The sequence below is a fragment of the Macaca nemestrina genome, chromosome 6, assembly GCF_043159975.1.
Source record: "Macaca nemestrina isolate mMacNem1 chromosome 6, mMacNem.hap1, whole genome shotgun sequence".
Classification (NCBI taxonomy): Eukaryota; Metazoa; Chordata; class Mammalia; order Primates; family Cercopithecidae; genus Macaca; species Macaca nemestrina.
Window position 1 is genome coordinate 21,155,517 of NC_092130.1, and position 15,265 is coordinate 21,170,781.

The 15,265-nt window shown below is 41.7% G+C and overlaps 2 protein-coding genes across 6 annotated transcripts in view; one reads left to right on the forward strand and one right to left on the reverse strand.

Moving 5' to 3' along the window:
* LOC105482352 (ring finger protein 145) overlaps positions 1-15,265 on the forward strand; it is a 107,903-nt gene that overhangs the window by 40,157 nt on the left and 52,481 nt on the right. The gene's annotated exons all lie outside the window — the stretch shown is intronic.
* C6H9orf50 (chromosome 6 C9orf50 homolog) overlaps positions 1-15,265 on the reverse strand; it is a 54,841-nt gene that overhangs the window by 38,422 nt on the left and 1,154 nt on the right. For 2 of the 4 annotated variants that reach the window (XM_071098139.1, XM_071098138.1), the window contains exon 2: positions 11,522-14,886. The exons of the other annotated variants lie outside the window; for them this stretch is intronic. The gene's annotated coding sequence lies outside the window, so the exon portion shown is untranslated. Of the gene's footprint in view, positions 1-11,521; positions 14,887-15,265 lie in introns of those variants that run through there. 4 annotated transcript variants of the gene reach the window in all.

The following is a 15,265-nucleotide window of genomic DNA, read 5'->3' on the forward strand; positions in this document are numbered from 1 at the left end:
TTGGGAGGCTGAGTTGGCCATATCACCTGAGGTCAGGAGTTCAAGACCAGCCTGGACAACATGGTGAAACTCTGCCCATTCTAAAAATACAAAAATTAGCCAGGAGTGGTGATATGCACCTGTAATCCCAGCTACTTGGTTGGTTGAGGCAGGAGAATCCTTGAACTCAGGAGGCAGAGGTTGCAGTGAGCCGAGATGGTGCCACTGCACTCCAGTCTGGGTGACAGAGTGAGACCCTGTCCTAAAAGAAAAAAAAAAAGTAATGATTCAGAAAAGTCCTGTCTGAGCATGTGATGTTTGAGCCAAAGTCTGAATGAAGGGAAGATGTGAGGATGGAGCATTTCTGCTACCATTTTTGTCAGGAGGGTGAACAAGTGCAGAGGGCCTGATGCAAGCATGGGTTGGCGTTCCTGGAAAAGCATAAGTGAGGCCTGTGACTCAAGCTGGAGGACTAAGGAGGAGAGTGGTAAGAGATGAGGGCAGAGAGGCAAAGGTGCCAGGTCAGGCTGGGCCCTGTGGGCAAGGAATAGGAGTATGCATTTTGAACATGAGGGACACGTGGAAGGCTCTGAAACTGGGCCATGTCATGGTCTGATTACCTTTCAAAAATTTATCTAGCCACTGGGTTAGCGGTAGACTACAAAAGTGAAAGCAAAAGGACTACGTAGAATTTAATTGCAGTAACATGAAATGATAGCTCAGCATGAACTAGGACGGTAGTGAAAATGGAGAGAAGTGGACAGACTGGAGACCTATGGTTGAGATCAAGCCAGTAGGGCTTGTTGATGGATTGGCTGGGCACGGGAATGAAGACTAGGGTACATGGGGAAACAGGAGAATCAAATTTGAACTTGATTTCCAGATCTGGGTTGGTGGTGTCATACGCTGAGATGTGGGACCAGGGAAGGAAAGATTAAGGTGGAAGTAAGGGGCAGGAGTCCAACGTTCTATTTAATTCACCTCCAAGATGCCTATTAGACATCTGGGTGCAGATGTTGAGTATGTGTTGGAATATATAAGCCCGGATCCCTGAGGAAAGGCAGAACAGGTAGTGGTAAAGAGAGCAGACTCTGGACTCAGCTTACCCAGTTTCGAATCCTGGCTCCTACCTATGTAGGCTTGAACCTCTTTGTGCCTCAGTTTCTTCATCTATGAATTGGGGATAAAAACAGTACTCACCCTGTAAATTTGTTGTGAGGATTAAATGAGTTAATACATATAAAGACCTTAAGAGAGGGTCTGGTACATAGGGAGTGTCCAATAAGTGTTAACTACTATCATCAATAGGAGGCTGGGACTTGGACACAGCTGAGGGTACAGCTGAGGGCTGGAACATAAATTTTGGTATGGAATTTTAAAACCATGGGAGTGGATGATATCCCCTCAGGAGACAGTGTGTTTAGAGAACGCAAAAGGGCCCTGAGCCAAGCCTTGGGTCACTCTAACACTTACAGCTAAGGCAAAATAGCCTTCAAATGAGAGTGAGAAAGAACAGCTAATGAAGTAGAAGAAAAACCGGGAAGGCATGCAGTCACAGAAACTGTGGTAGGTTAAACAGTATTCTCCCCAGAATTCATGCCCATCTGGAATTTCAGAATGTAACCCTATTTGAAAATAGGGTCTTTACAGACCTAATAAGTTAGATCTAATAAGTTCAGATGAGGTCGTACTGATTACAGTGGGTCCTGAATGCAGTGACTGGGGTCCTTACAAAAAGGCCATGTGATTGCAGAGGCAAAGATTGGAGTGAGGCAGCTACAAGCCAAGGAACACCAAGGATTGGCAGGAGCGACCAAAAGCTAGCAATAGTCAAGAAAGATTCTTCCCTAAAGACTTCAGAGAGAGCACGGCCCTGCTGAAACCTTGATTTTGAAATTCTAGCCTCCAAAACTGTAAGGGAATAAATTTCTTTTATCTTAAACCATTGAATTTGTAGTCATTTGTTACAGCAGCCTTAGGCATCTAATGCAAAAATCAGGAGGAGAAAGTGTTTTTAAAAGGGGGAGATGATTGGCTAGGTGCGGTGGCTCACACCTGTAATCCCAGCACTTTGGGAGGCTGAGGCAGGTGGATCACGTGAGGTCAGGAGTTCGAGACCAGCCTGGTCAACATGGTGAAACCCCATCTCTACTAAAAATACAAAAACTAGCCAGGTGTAGTGGCGCATGCCTGTAATCCTAGCTACTCGGGAGGCTGAGGCATGAGAATTGCTTGAACCCAGGAGACAGAGGTTGCAGTGAGCTGAGATTGTGACACTGTACTCCAGCCAGGGCCACAAGAGCAAAACTTCATCTCAAACAAAACAAAACAAACAAACAAAAAAATGTGGGGAGATGGTGAACTCTTTGAAATGGCTGGTGACAAGTAGAATAAGATCAGTACTGACAAGGGACCACTGGATTTGGTGAGGAAGTCTTTCATGATCTTGCTAGAAAACTTTCAGTGAAATATTTGGGGTAGAATTCTGATTGAAATGGATTAAGGGGAGAATAAAAGGTAGGAAGTTGAGGCAGTTGCTATAGACAACTTTTTAGGATATTTTTTGTAGTGAAGTGGAGCTGAAGGTTGTGAGGCATGAAGTCAAAGGAGGGATTTTTTTTTTTTTTTTTTTTTTGTAGACAGGGTCTCACTCTGTCACTCAGGCAGGAATGCGGTGGCACAATCATAGCTCACTGCAGCCTTGAACTCCTGGGCTCAATCAGTCCTCCTGCCTCAGCCTCCCCAATAGCTGGCACTAAAGGTGTGTGCCACCATGCTTAACTAATTAAAAAAAATTTTTTGTAGAGGTAGGATCTTACAAGGATGCCCAGACCGGTCTCAAACTCCTGGCCTCACACAATCTTCCTGCCTTGGTCTCCCAAACTGTTGGGATTGCAGGTGCAAGCCACTGTGTTTGGACACATTTTTTAAATAACTGCCATTCTAATCATGTTTGTATGCTAGTGGAAATGACTCAGTAGAGAGGGGACTTGATGGTACGAGAAAGAAAGGGATTTATTTCAGATTTTAAATGCTGGGAAAAAAAAACAAGAGGCTGAGATTCAGACTGCTAGTAGAGGATTTGATCTATGGGTGAAGCCAGGGAACCTCTTCCAAGGTACAAGAAAGAAGGCCTAAAATATTGCTACGGTCTGGTCATTTCATGGTGGATAGACAAGGGATTTGATGGATCACTTCGATTTTCTCAGCTACTCACTGAGCTGAAAATAGTGGAAGAGAGAGGATGGGTGATGTGGAAGGTTTGAGAAGAAAGCAGAGCATGCCCCTCTGGGAGTGGGAAACAAATGTATCAGGACAATGCAGTGGGATTGTGGAGCGCGCCTGAAGGCTCAGATTTGAGATCTGTGATTGGTTGTGTGATTTATCCAGCACTATTAGCCACTCAGGTGCAGGTGCAGAGCAGACAAAGAGCCAAGAATCCTTGTAAGTGGCACATTTAAATGACACAACATAGAACCTATGGTGGGTGAAGAGAGATGGAAGGACATAAGAGGAAGATGTAAAGAGCTGGTAGGGTCAGTGGATTGGAAACTTGATGCTAAGAAGAACACTTTAGTAAAGACACTATGAAAACAGGACCAGAACCTTAATAGGAGTGGTCAGCAGGAAAGATTATTGAGAATAAGGTTTTCGTGGCCAGGTGCGATGCCTCATGCCTGTAATCCCAGCAGTTTGAGAGGCCTAGTAGGCAGGCAGATCACCTGAGGTCAGGAGTTTGAGACCAGCCTGGCCAACATGGTAAAACCCCGTCTCTACTAAAATTATAGAAATTAGCTGAGCGCAGTGGTGGATACCTGTAATCCTAGCTACTCAGGAGGCTGACACAGGAGAATTGCTTGAGCCTGGGAGGTGGAGGTTGCAGTGAGTCAAGATCGAGCCTGCACTCCAGCCTGGGTGACAAAGCGAGACTGTCTTCAAAAAAAAAAAAAAAAAAAAGGGAAAAAAGAAAATGAGTTTTTTGGAAGTTGATGTTGACAAATTAGCTGAAGACATACTATAGACAATCTTCTAAGTGGAAGAGAGAAGGAGTGAGGGATTCAAAAAGAAATAAACTGTGGCTTGTGCCAGAACGAGTTTATAATCAATTAAGGGATAAAATATGTACCGAGCAGCTTTATAACACGGCAGCATACGTAGGTCCACCTATCTAACTGGGTCATAAGAGGCTTGAAGGGAGAAATTATGTTCCCATTCATTTATATCACACTTAGCATCTGCAGGAATTGTGTGTTCTAATTCACTTATATGGCACCTAGTATCTAACAGATGCTATGAATATGTGTTCAGTAAATATTGACTGATAGTATCTTTAGTATCTTTGAATAGTGAAGGTATAAGCATGATAAGCCAAAAAGTAATAATAATAACAATGATGATAATAAGTGCTTATCCTGGTTTGGGCTGCTATAACAACATGTCTTAGATAAGGTAATTTATAAACAATATAAATGTATTGCTCACGGTTCTAGAGGTTGGCAAGTCTAAGATCAAGGCAGCAACGGTTGTCTGGTGACAGCCTGTTCCTGATGACAGTGCTTTCTATGTGTCCTCACATGACAGAAGGGGCGAACAAGCTCCCTCAAGCCTCTAATCCCATTTATGAGAACAGAGCCCTCATGACCTAGTCACCTCCCAGAGACCCCACCTCTTAATACTATTGCAGTGGAGAATAGATTTTAACATATGAATTTTGGGGGAACATAAACGTTCAGACCATAGCAATGCTGCTTTCCTTGTGCAAGGCATTGTTCTAAGTACTTTATATGTATAATGACACATCTAACCACAAAATCCTACGAGGTAGGTGTTATTAAATAGGAAATTAGGCAAAGAAAAGTTGAGTACCTTGGCCAAGGTCACACAGCTGGTAAGAGGCAGAACCAGGCTTTGAACCCAGTTAGAGTAACTCTAGTCTGCACTCTCCTAGCTGCCACCTCCATTTCCTATTTAGAAAGAGTTATTCATTAGCCGCACTCTTCTCAGAAGTCTATGACCCAAAGCAAACGTTCTTATTTTGTGAAACAATGTGGAGACATTGTATTAGTCTGTTCTCATGCTGCTAATAAAGACATACCTGAGACTAGGTAATTTACAAAGAAAAAGAGGTTTAATAGACTCACAGTTCCACATGGCTAGGGGAGCCTCACAATCATGGCGGAAGGTGAAGGAGGGGCAAAGGCATGTCTTACATCACAGCAGGCAAGAGCCCGTACACAGGGGAACTGCCCTTTATAAAACCATCAGATCTCATGAGACCTATTCACTATCATGAGAACAGCATGGGAAAAACCTGCCCCCATGATTCAATTACCTCCCATGTGGGAATCATGGGAGCTACAATTCAAGATGAGATTTGCGTGGGGACACAGCCAAACCATATCAGACATCAAAGAAAACTCACAGGGGCCTGGCACGGTAGCCCACGCCTGTAATCCCAACACTTTGGGAGGCCGAGTCAGGTGGATCACCTGAGGTCAGGAGTTCAAGACCAGCCTGGCCAACATGGTGAAACCCCATCTCTACTAAAAATACAAAAATTAGCTGAGAGTGGTGGCGCACACCTGTAGTTCCAGCTCCTCCGGAGGCTGAGGCAGAATCGCTTGAACCTGGGAGGCAGAGGTTGCAGTGAGCAGAGATCACGCCACTCCACTCCAGCCTGGGCAACAAAGTGAGCCTTTGTCTCAAAAAATAAAAACAAAGAAAACTCACAGGGAAGATTCCTGAAGTGTTATTGCCTTTTGTTTGTATAGTCATTTCAGGTAAAATAATCATTCATTCATTACTAAGGAGACACCAGTGGGGCTTGAGTTCTAGACTCTGAATAAACTCATCACCTATCCTGGCATATCAGTGGGACAGGAAGCAGGTGCAGCATAATGGGGGACATACACATAGAACCCTGACGAGTCTGGGTTGTATCTGAGTTCTGCTGCTGCTAACTGTGTGACTCTGGACAAGTTACTTGACCTCTCTATGCCTCAGTTCTCTCATTTTCAGAATGGCAATAATTATACTATCTACTTCATAAGTTTTTCATGATAATTAAATGTGATAATTCATGTAAACCACCTAGTACAGGACCTAAAACATAGTAAATGCCCTAAATGTTACTCTCCTAAGTGAACTCCTCAGCATTTCCCTGATTTCCGTGTTAAAGTCCAAACTCCTTTGCATGGCATGAAAAATCCCTCCTTAACTCCTGGACTGGCCCCAGCTTACCTCATCTTTCCCTCCATTCCCTCTGTAAATCTGAGATCCAATCGTAATTGTTTTGTGTATCATTTCTTATATGAACTTTACACTCTGGAAGTAACAAGATTCATGATGCAATCAAAATGCAATCTGATTTTATCACTCACTATCGCTTTAAGTATTCAGAAGGAGTAATTTTTCTCTGCCTTCCAATGGAAACTTGGACAGATATCAAGAATTCTTAATTAGTGGGCAGTCCTACTCACTTTAAGTAAAAAATCAGTCTGGCTTTGGTAATTAGAAATGTGTCAAGATATTAATTAAATGCCTCAATCTCCATTCAAAAAGTGAGAGTTCTCTGCACCTGTGAGGGCCTGTGGTCACCTTATGCTCTCTCTACCCCACTTAAATCCTCCCCAGGCACCAGCAGCTGCACTTGGGCAGAAGCCAGCTGAGGCAATGCAGGTTGCTGGTGGTCTTCAGGTTGTCTGCATCTGGCAGGTGCCTAAACTTGATTCTTTCTCTTCTGGTTGCACATCTTTTTTTTTTTTTTTTTTTTTTAAAGATATAGCAGTTTATTAAAAAGAGTATATGGATATCCACCAGTAAGTGACATAATTGATAAAAGAGGACCCATAACATCACCGATTCTCCTATTACTCCATGAAACTACTCCATGCATTGATTTAGAAGGGACCTTGGTTTGCAGGGTGCACAGGTTGCTTCACATCATAGAATATATAACACATAGGAGCAGTAATTTCATAGAATCTGAACAATTGGCACCACTGCTACTCATATCTTAACTGGTAGAAGCTAGCTGGCTTTTTATAACTGATCAACTATTGTGAGAAGCTGTTGACTCTCCATGGGTTGTTTGAATATTTGTTTTTTCTTTTTTTGAGACTGGGTCTGGCTTTTTTGCCCAGGCTGGAATGCAGTGGCATGATCTCGGCTCACTGCAACTTCTGCCTCCTGGGCTCAAGTCATCGTCCCACCTCAGAGTCCTGAGTAGTTGGGAGGGACTACAGGTGCATGCCACCACGCCCGGCTAATATTTGTATTTTTTTTAGTAGAGATGGGGTTTCGCCATGGTGGTCAGGCTGGTCTCAAATTCCTGACCGCAGGTGATCCAACCGCCTTGGCCTCCCAAAGTGCTGGGATTACAGGCATGAGCCACCGTGCCCGGCCACGGCCAGCTACTTTTTGTATTTTCAGCAGAGACAAGGTTTCACCTGGTGGTCAAGCTGGTCTTGAACTCCTGACCTCAGGTGATCTACCCACCTTGGCCTCCCAAAGTGCTGGGATTATAGGCGTGAGTCACTGCACCCGGTCAGCTGACTCCTGTGTATTTTTCAACACTCAGAATGTCTCTCCCCACCACCTCAAGAACTCACAAATGGGCTAATCCCACCCACTTCACACTATTTGCATTTTCATGGTAACATTGTTTCACCTCTATCACAACTAACCCACACCACTTTGCATATTTGTGATAACTAACCCACACCACTTTGTATATCTGTGATAACCAACCCACATCATTTATATGTCTGCCCCAGCTCCAAGACATTGGAAGGTCTTGGGGTCAGAAACTCTTGAGATTTACTGTTATATCCTGAAAGCCTAACATACAATAAAATGCAAATTTCCGGCCTGTGTGGTGGTTCACACCTGTAATCCCAGCACTTTGGGAGGCTGAGTTGGGCGGATCACTTGAGGTCGGGAGTTTGAGACCAGCATGGATAACATGGTGAAACCCAATCTCTACCAAAAATACAAAAATTAGCTGTGCATGGTAGTGGGCAACTGTAATCCCAGCTATTCAGGAGGCTGAGGCAGGAGAATCACTTGAACCTGGGGAGGTGGAAGTTATGGTGAGCCAAGATTGTGCCACTGCGTTCCAGCCTGGGTGAAAGAGGGAGACTTCTCTTCAAAAAAAAAAAAAAAAAAAAAAGTCAAAGTAAATTACCAATAGCAGTAGCATTAAAAAAAACCCCAAGTATGGTGGAATTAATGCAATAAGAGATATGTAAGACTTGTATGTGGAAACTAAAAACTTCAGCAGGATCTTGGGAAACTCAACAAGCTGATTCCAAAATTGATATGGAAATGCAAAGAGCCAAGAACCTCCCGAAAACAAAACAAAACAAAGAAAACTAAGTAGGAAGATGTGCTTTACCACATATCAACTTCTTAGAGTAACTGGAACAGTTTGGTGTCAGCACAAGGATAAACAAAGAAACCAGTGGGATAGAATAGAAAGTTCAGAAACAGATCTATTCAGATATGCACACTCACTTTATGACAGAGATGGTGCTGTAGAGCACAGAAAAAACAGGTTTAAAACAAGCATTACACATAAAAAATATTAAATTTAAACTAAAAATTAATCTTCCTCAAAAGACATCATTTTGAGACTAAAAAGGGAAGCCATATAACAGAACATTTTGCTTGACACATAATTGACAGAACACTTGCATTCATAATATGAAAAGAATTACAAAAGAAAACAACAAGCAAAGGACAACCCAAGGGAAAACTGGGTAAAAGACTTGAGCAATTCATCAAAAAGGAAATCTTAAAAGGCCCCCAAATACGAAAAAGTACTTAACCTTATTGGCAATTAGGAAAATGCAAGTTAAAAACCCCATTAGAAAGGTTAAAATTAAAAGGTCTGACACCACCAATCATAGGCTGGGATACAGGGCAACAGGAACCAGATTGCTGTTAGGCAAGTAAAGTGCTGCAATCACCTTGGAAAACAGTTTGGAGTTACCTAAGAAAGTTGAAGATAGGTAGCCCTGTGGCCCAGCAATTCAAGAGAAATGTGTACATGTGGTCACCAGGAAGGCAAGTGCAAAAATGTTGATAGCAGCATGATTCACCATACCTGTAGTTCCAAACTGAAACTTTAATGTTCATAAATTCAATGTTCGTAAGTACCAGCATGATTACATCATGTTCTATTCATATGACAGAATTCTATACTGCAATGAAAATGAAATAACTGTAGCCTCACGAGAACATAATTGAATTTCACAATGTTAAGCAGAAAAGAATGTTAGTCACAAAAGAATATCTAGGCTGGGCATGGTGGCTCATGCCTGTAATCCCAGCACTTTGGGAGGTCAAGGTGGATGGGTCATTTGAGGTCAGGAGTCCAAGGCCAGCCTGGCCAACATGGTGAAACCCCGTCTCTACTAAAAACACAAAAATTAGCTGGGCATGGTGGTGCACGCCTGTAATCCTAGCTACTCAGGAAGCTGAAGCAGAAGAATCATGTGAACCTAGTAGGCAGAGGTTGCAGTGAACCGAGATTGTGCCTAGGCAACAGAGAGAGGCTCTGCCTCAAAAAAAAAAAAAAAAAAGAAAAGGGAAAAAATCAAGAACAGGCAGAACTAGACTACAGTTTTTAGGAATTCATAGTTAGGTGGTCAAAGAAAGAAAAGAAAGTGACTAAAGTCAGGAAAATGATTACCTTTGGGGCTAGTGAGACACCTGTGAATGAAGGGGCATGTGAGGATCTTCTGGGGTGTGGACAAGCTTATATTTCTGGACAGTGGTTAAATGGTTGTATTTCATAAGAGTATGTGGAGCTGTACAATTGTGTTTTTATGTACTTAACATTATTATTATTAGTTAACTCCTTATATTCATAGCAGCATCTTATACCCAGGGATGGGTGACAAGCAAATTATAAGGATTGAATGCCTTGTGACCCTTAACTGTAAATAATAGAAAACACAACCCAAATTGGCTTAGGCCAAAAAAGGTAACCTATTGGGTAATATCAATTAAAGAGTGAGGGGGTGGGCATGCCGGCTTCAGATAAGGCTTAGAGCTCATACAATGTGACCAGGTGTTGGGTTCTTTTTATGTCTCAGGTTCTCTTTCTTGTGTTGGCTAAATCTTCCATTGGTTCTTTCCTTTTGTATCCCAGATAACTGCCAGTAAATCCCTGGGATTACAGGTTTCCTTTTTTAGGTCCAGCAGGAAAGAAAAACTTTGTTCTTCCCATAGTTCAATCAAAACCTCTTGTATTTAGTCTTACCCCTGATTGGCCCAATGTGGCTCACGGGTCCTTCCCTGGACTAAGCACTAAGGGAGAAAGGATAAACTGGTGGATCCCATTCCTGGTCCGTGGCCAACAGACCATCTGTTTATTCAAGGTTCAAGTTGGTATCTGAAAGAAGAACAGGAGAAGAAGAATAGTGAGGAGGTAGCTAACAAATGTCTATGACAATCAATGTCCATTTTATTTAATTGAATATCATCACACATAAACAACAACACACAATTTTGCACTACTCCCTACCTCAGGCTTAATCAGAACCAAGGCAAAGAAAGTAGCTGAGTAGAACAGAGGGACCAGTTGAGCTAAAATCTGAGAACAACAGCAAAAATGCAATTTTTTTCTGCCAATGTTAGTGATTCTAAACAATCACAGGTGCTCAGATTGATGAAAAGCAAAGCTGGCTTGTCAGATTGGATCTTCTTTAGAGATATTTTGAGGTGAACTGAGAAAATCTGTGTATTGACTGGGCAGTAGAGGATTTAGAGAACTATACTCCATTTTCTTAGGTACGGTAATGGTAATTGGTAAAAGTTTTAGAAGCAGCAGGTTGGAGTATTTAGGAGTGAATTGTGTTGATGTCTGTGGCTCTCTAAAATAGCTTAGCAAAAGACACACACACATAGGTAAACAAAACATGCAAAAATTACCAATTGTTGAATCTAGATTGTATGCATACGGGTGATCATTAAAATATTCTTTTAATTCTTTATGTTTGAAACTCTTAAAATGTTGGGGAAATAAAAAATGTTTTCAGAAAAATCTAAAAATTCCAAACAAACAAAAAAGCTGACTTATTTCTATGCTTTCTCTTCTTATAGTCTCAGGTATTAGTTCCGTACCAGGGAGAAAGAAAGAAATTTATTTTGGTGTTAAAACAATATAAGTTCTATTGCTGTTTTCAATTATCCACGAAAAGTGTTTATTCAGCACCAGCTATGAGTATGAATCACTTAGTGTTAATATAAAGTTACAATTTAATCTTTATCACCCTATTAGAGAATAATAAAAGTTGACAACCAAATACTACAGACAGAAGGAAGGGAACTAGGCCAGGTGCTGTGGTTCATGCCTGTAATCCCAGCACTTTGGGAGGCTGAGGTGGGTGGATCACTTGAGCCCAGACCAGCCTGGGCAACATGGCAATACCTTGTCTCAACACGAAAATTAGCTGGTGCGGTGGCGTATGCCTGTAGTCTTAGCTGCTCAGGAGGCTGAGGTGGGAGGACTGCTTGACCCTGTCTCGGAAAAAAAAAAAAAAAAAAAAAAAAAAGGAGGGGAAACTCTTGAGGACTTTGTACCTCATAGTACAGAAGGTAAGATTAAACACCATAGGTTTTGATTGAGCCACATTGGGCCAATCAGGGGTAAGACTAAACACCAGAGGTTTTGATTGAACCATGAGAAGAGCAAAGTTTCTCTTTCCTGCTAGACCTAAAAAAGGAAACCTGTAATCCCAGGGATTTACTGGCAGCTATCTGGGATACAAAAAGAAAGAACCAATGGAAGATTTAGCCAACACAAGAAAGAGAATGTGAGACATAAAAAGAATCCAGGACCTGGTCACAGTGTAAGAGCTGTAAGCCTTATCTGAATATTGCATACATAATATTGAGGTACAAAGAATTTTAGCACACATCATTTCATTTATTTTTCACAACAACCCTGCGAAGTAGATACTATCACCATCCCTATTTTACAGACAATAAATGGAGGTGTTCTTAAGTTACATACACTTGGCACAGGGTCCCATAGTTAACAGATAGGAGGCATCTGAATGGAAGAGTAAATCTCTCCTCATATACTGCTGGTGGGAATGTAAAATGATGCAGCTGCTTTGGAAGACTATTTGGCAGTTCCTCAAAAAGCGAAACCATAGAGTTACCATATGACCCAGCAATTCTACCAGGACAAATGAAAACGTGTCCACACAACAACTTGTACATGAATGTTCGTAACAGCATTACTCATAAACGTCAAAAAGTGGAAATAACTCAAGTGTCCATCAACTCATGAATGAATAAACAAAACATGATATATCTATCTATACAATGGAATTTTATCTGGCAAGAAAAGAAAATTAAGTACCAATACATGCTACACATGCATGGACCTAAAAGATTATGTTAAGTAAAATAAACCAGACATAAAATACTACATATTGTATAATCCCCTTTATATGACATGTCCAGAACATGCAAATCTGACAGAAAGATTAGTGATTGCAGAACGATTAATGATTGCTTAGGGCTGGGACAAGAAGGTAAGTAACTGCTAATGGATATGGGTTTTCTTTTCCACAGCGGGAGGTTATGATGAAATGTTCCGAAATTGATTGTGGTGATGGTTGTACAACTCTGCAAATATACTAAAAACCACTGAGTTGTACACTTTTAAACAGGTGGATTATATGTCAAATAAGCTGTGTGTATATATATATACACACACACATATATACATGAAAAATAGAGTGAACCTCCCTTTACTGCATAATGTTGCCTAACAAAACTATAGTTTTCCTTGTAGAGTTGGCTCTCAAAATCAAACCAGGAGGGTAGCCAGGTTGAATGGCTTCTATATATTATCTAGACTCTTCTAATTAGGAAGTTGATTATTGAATTAGATATCTTTGAATATCTGGTTGTTTGAATTGGATAAAGAAAACCTCAAAGTGCCCAGAAAACATTAGGAACAAAAAAGTGTGTGAATAAATGAAGACATGAAAATTCTCCCTCATACTCCCAGTGTTGGCTATCCATGGTTCTTTGGATTTTGGCCCCATCATGTGAAATCTGTTATATGATATTCTCTAGATTTAGAAGGCAATGCATAATAAACTGGCCATCAGTTGTCTGCGGATTTGCAACAGAAGACTATTTCTATGTGACTATTAGCAATAGTTGGCTGTATCAGGAATTCAGGAGCGAGCCTTTTGGAATGGCTAGAACTGGAACATATATGCACTCTTTCAAACTTTGTGCTGACTTCCTCCTCAATGTTGGATGCATTTAGACAGGAAGGAAGATAATCTTTCGATTCCTGAATAGTCTGCCATTGGGCAGTTATAAACACACCACTTCTTTCCTTCCAGCACCCTGGGCAAGTTCCTTTTATGACCAAGCTGTGGTATTTAGACATTTTCTTCCAGGTGCTTAATGACAAATTTAGCTCCTGGCTTTTCCTGATTCGGGTGGGTTTGGGTGCCTCTAGAAAGTACTTCCTCTACACTTGATTGAGCTCTTTTATTTGAGCTGCCCTCTCTTCACCCGGCCCACCCCCACGTCTTTTTTCTTTTGCGTTTCTTTTTAGTTCTGTTTGATTACCTGCTTCTGGCAATGTGGAGCTTTCCCATAACTGGATTAGCAGCACTATAATAGCAGTAACCCTTTCATTACCAGAGTAATTTTCTTTACTTGTTTTGAACTTCAGCATTTACAGGCAGCTGCTATTAAGTTAAAAGGTAAAAAGACATGTGACTTCTTCCTGCTTTTACAAGTCCAGAATACTCATAGTGAGGGTTACAGGGCTTTGAAGCCATTTTCCCCGCTTTAAAAAAAGGAAAGGTAAGAGCTGAAGTAGGCCTCTCCTCCATTTAAAACACAAATCCAGTTAGAGACCAGCCTGACCAACATGGAGAAACCCCATCTCTAGTAAAAACACAAAATTAGCCCGGTGTGGTGGCACATGGCTGTAATCCCAGCTACTCGGGAGGCTGAGGCAGGAGAACTGCTTGAACCCAGGAGGCGGAGGTTGTGGTAAGCCAAGATCACACCACTGCACTCCAGCCTGGGCAACAAGAGTGAAACTCCCATCTCAAAAACAAACAAACAAACAAAAAACCACGCAAATCCAGCAACCATACTTCTTGTAAGAATCACATTTTCAGGATTCTGCCATTTATACAAGAATAACAAATCAAGTTAGAATTTAGTGTTATGTTCATTTTGACTTCTTTGTAATCTGTTTCTGGCCTTAGGTTTTCTTGACTCAGTCAGATGCAAAGTTTTTAAAACAGGGAGGGGATCAAGGGATAAGGTCTTGCTATCTTGGTCCATTTCCTATTCCAGTCATTATTCATGTGGCCTCTGTACTTTTTTTACTTACTAGGCTAGATAAAGAGACTCACGAACTGCCTCCCTGGTATGTAACAGGCTTAATGACTATGGTGAAGTAGTCTGAGGCACCTGGATGAAAGGTGGTTATAGTGAGTTATGTACACAATTCCCACACATTTTAAACACTTGATTCCTACAGAGCTTTCAAACTAATGGAAGGCAAGTTACTCTGAGTTTGGTTGACTGATACCTCCAGGGGTTGCATTTTCTAAATACAGAGCTGGCTTTCACAATTTTAGCAAGATACAAGAGTGTTCAGAATTGGGGGTTTACCATTCAAAGAACAGAGGCCAGAGACTTGAATTTTCAAGGAGGGTCCTCAACACAGACATCGAGATTACAGTACATTAATTTCTCTTGCACATGAAGAAGTTGAGGCTTCACAATTTCAGCATGACCCTGTATAGTTGCAACATCTTACCCATCACTGGGTGTGTATCTTCCACTGGCTCTTTCAACATCTAAGGCCAGGCTAGGTTCTCATAGCAACTGGCTCCCCAGGAACTAACGAAAAGAGAAAGCGAAAAACAGTGGAGGGGTTTTGGTGGTGGTGGAAGACAGGGGAAATAGAAGTGGGGGTTGCAGAAGGTCGTGGTGAGGCAGTGGCAGACAAACGGGGAATGAGAAGTCTTGTCAAGCCCAGGGGTATGATAAGTTTTGTCAAGCCCAGAAGACTGTCGTTGTGTAAACACACAATATGCTTCAGGCTATGTATTGTGGGGAACAGTTCCTGCCCTAAAAGGTGGTGACATTTAAATTAGGGTAGGATTGTGCATCTGTGATAGAGACTGGCACAGAGACAGAAAAAGTGGAATTCCTCTACTTTGGGGAGGGGAAAATATACATTAACCTGTTTTGAATCTTAGGCCAAGACCGGGTTTCA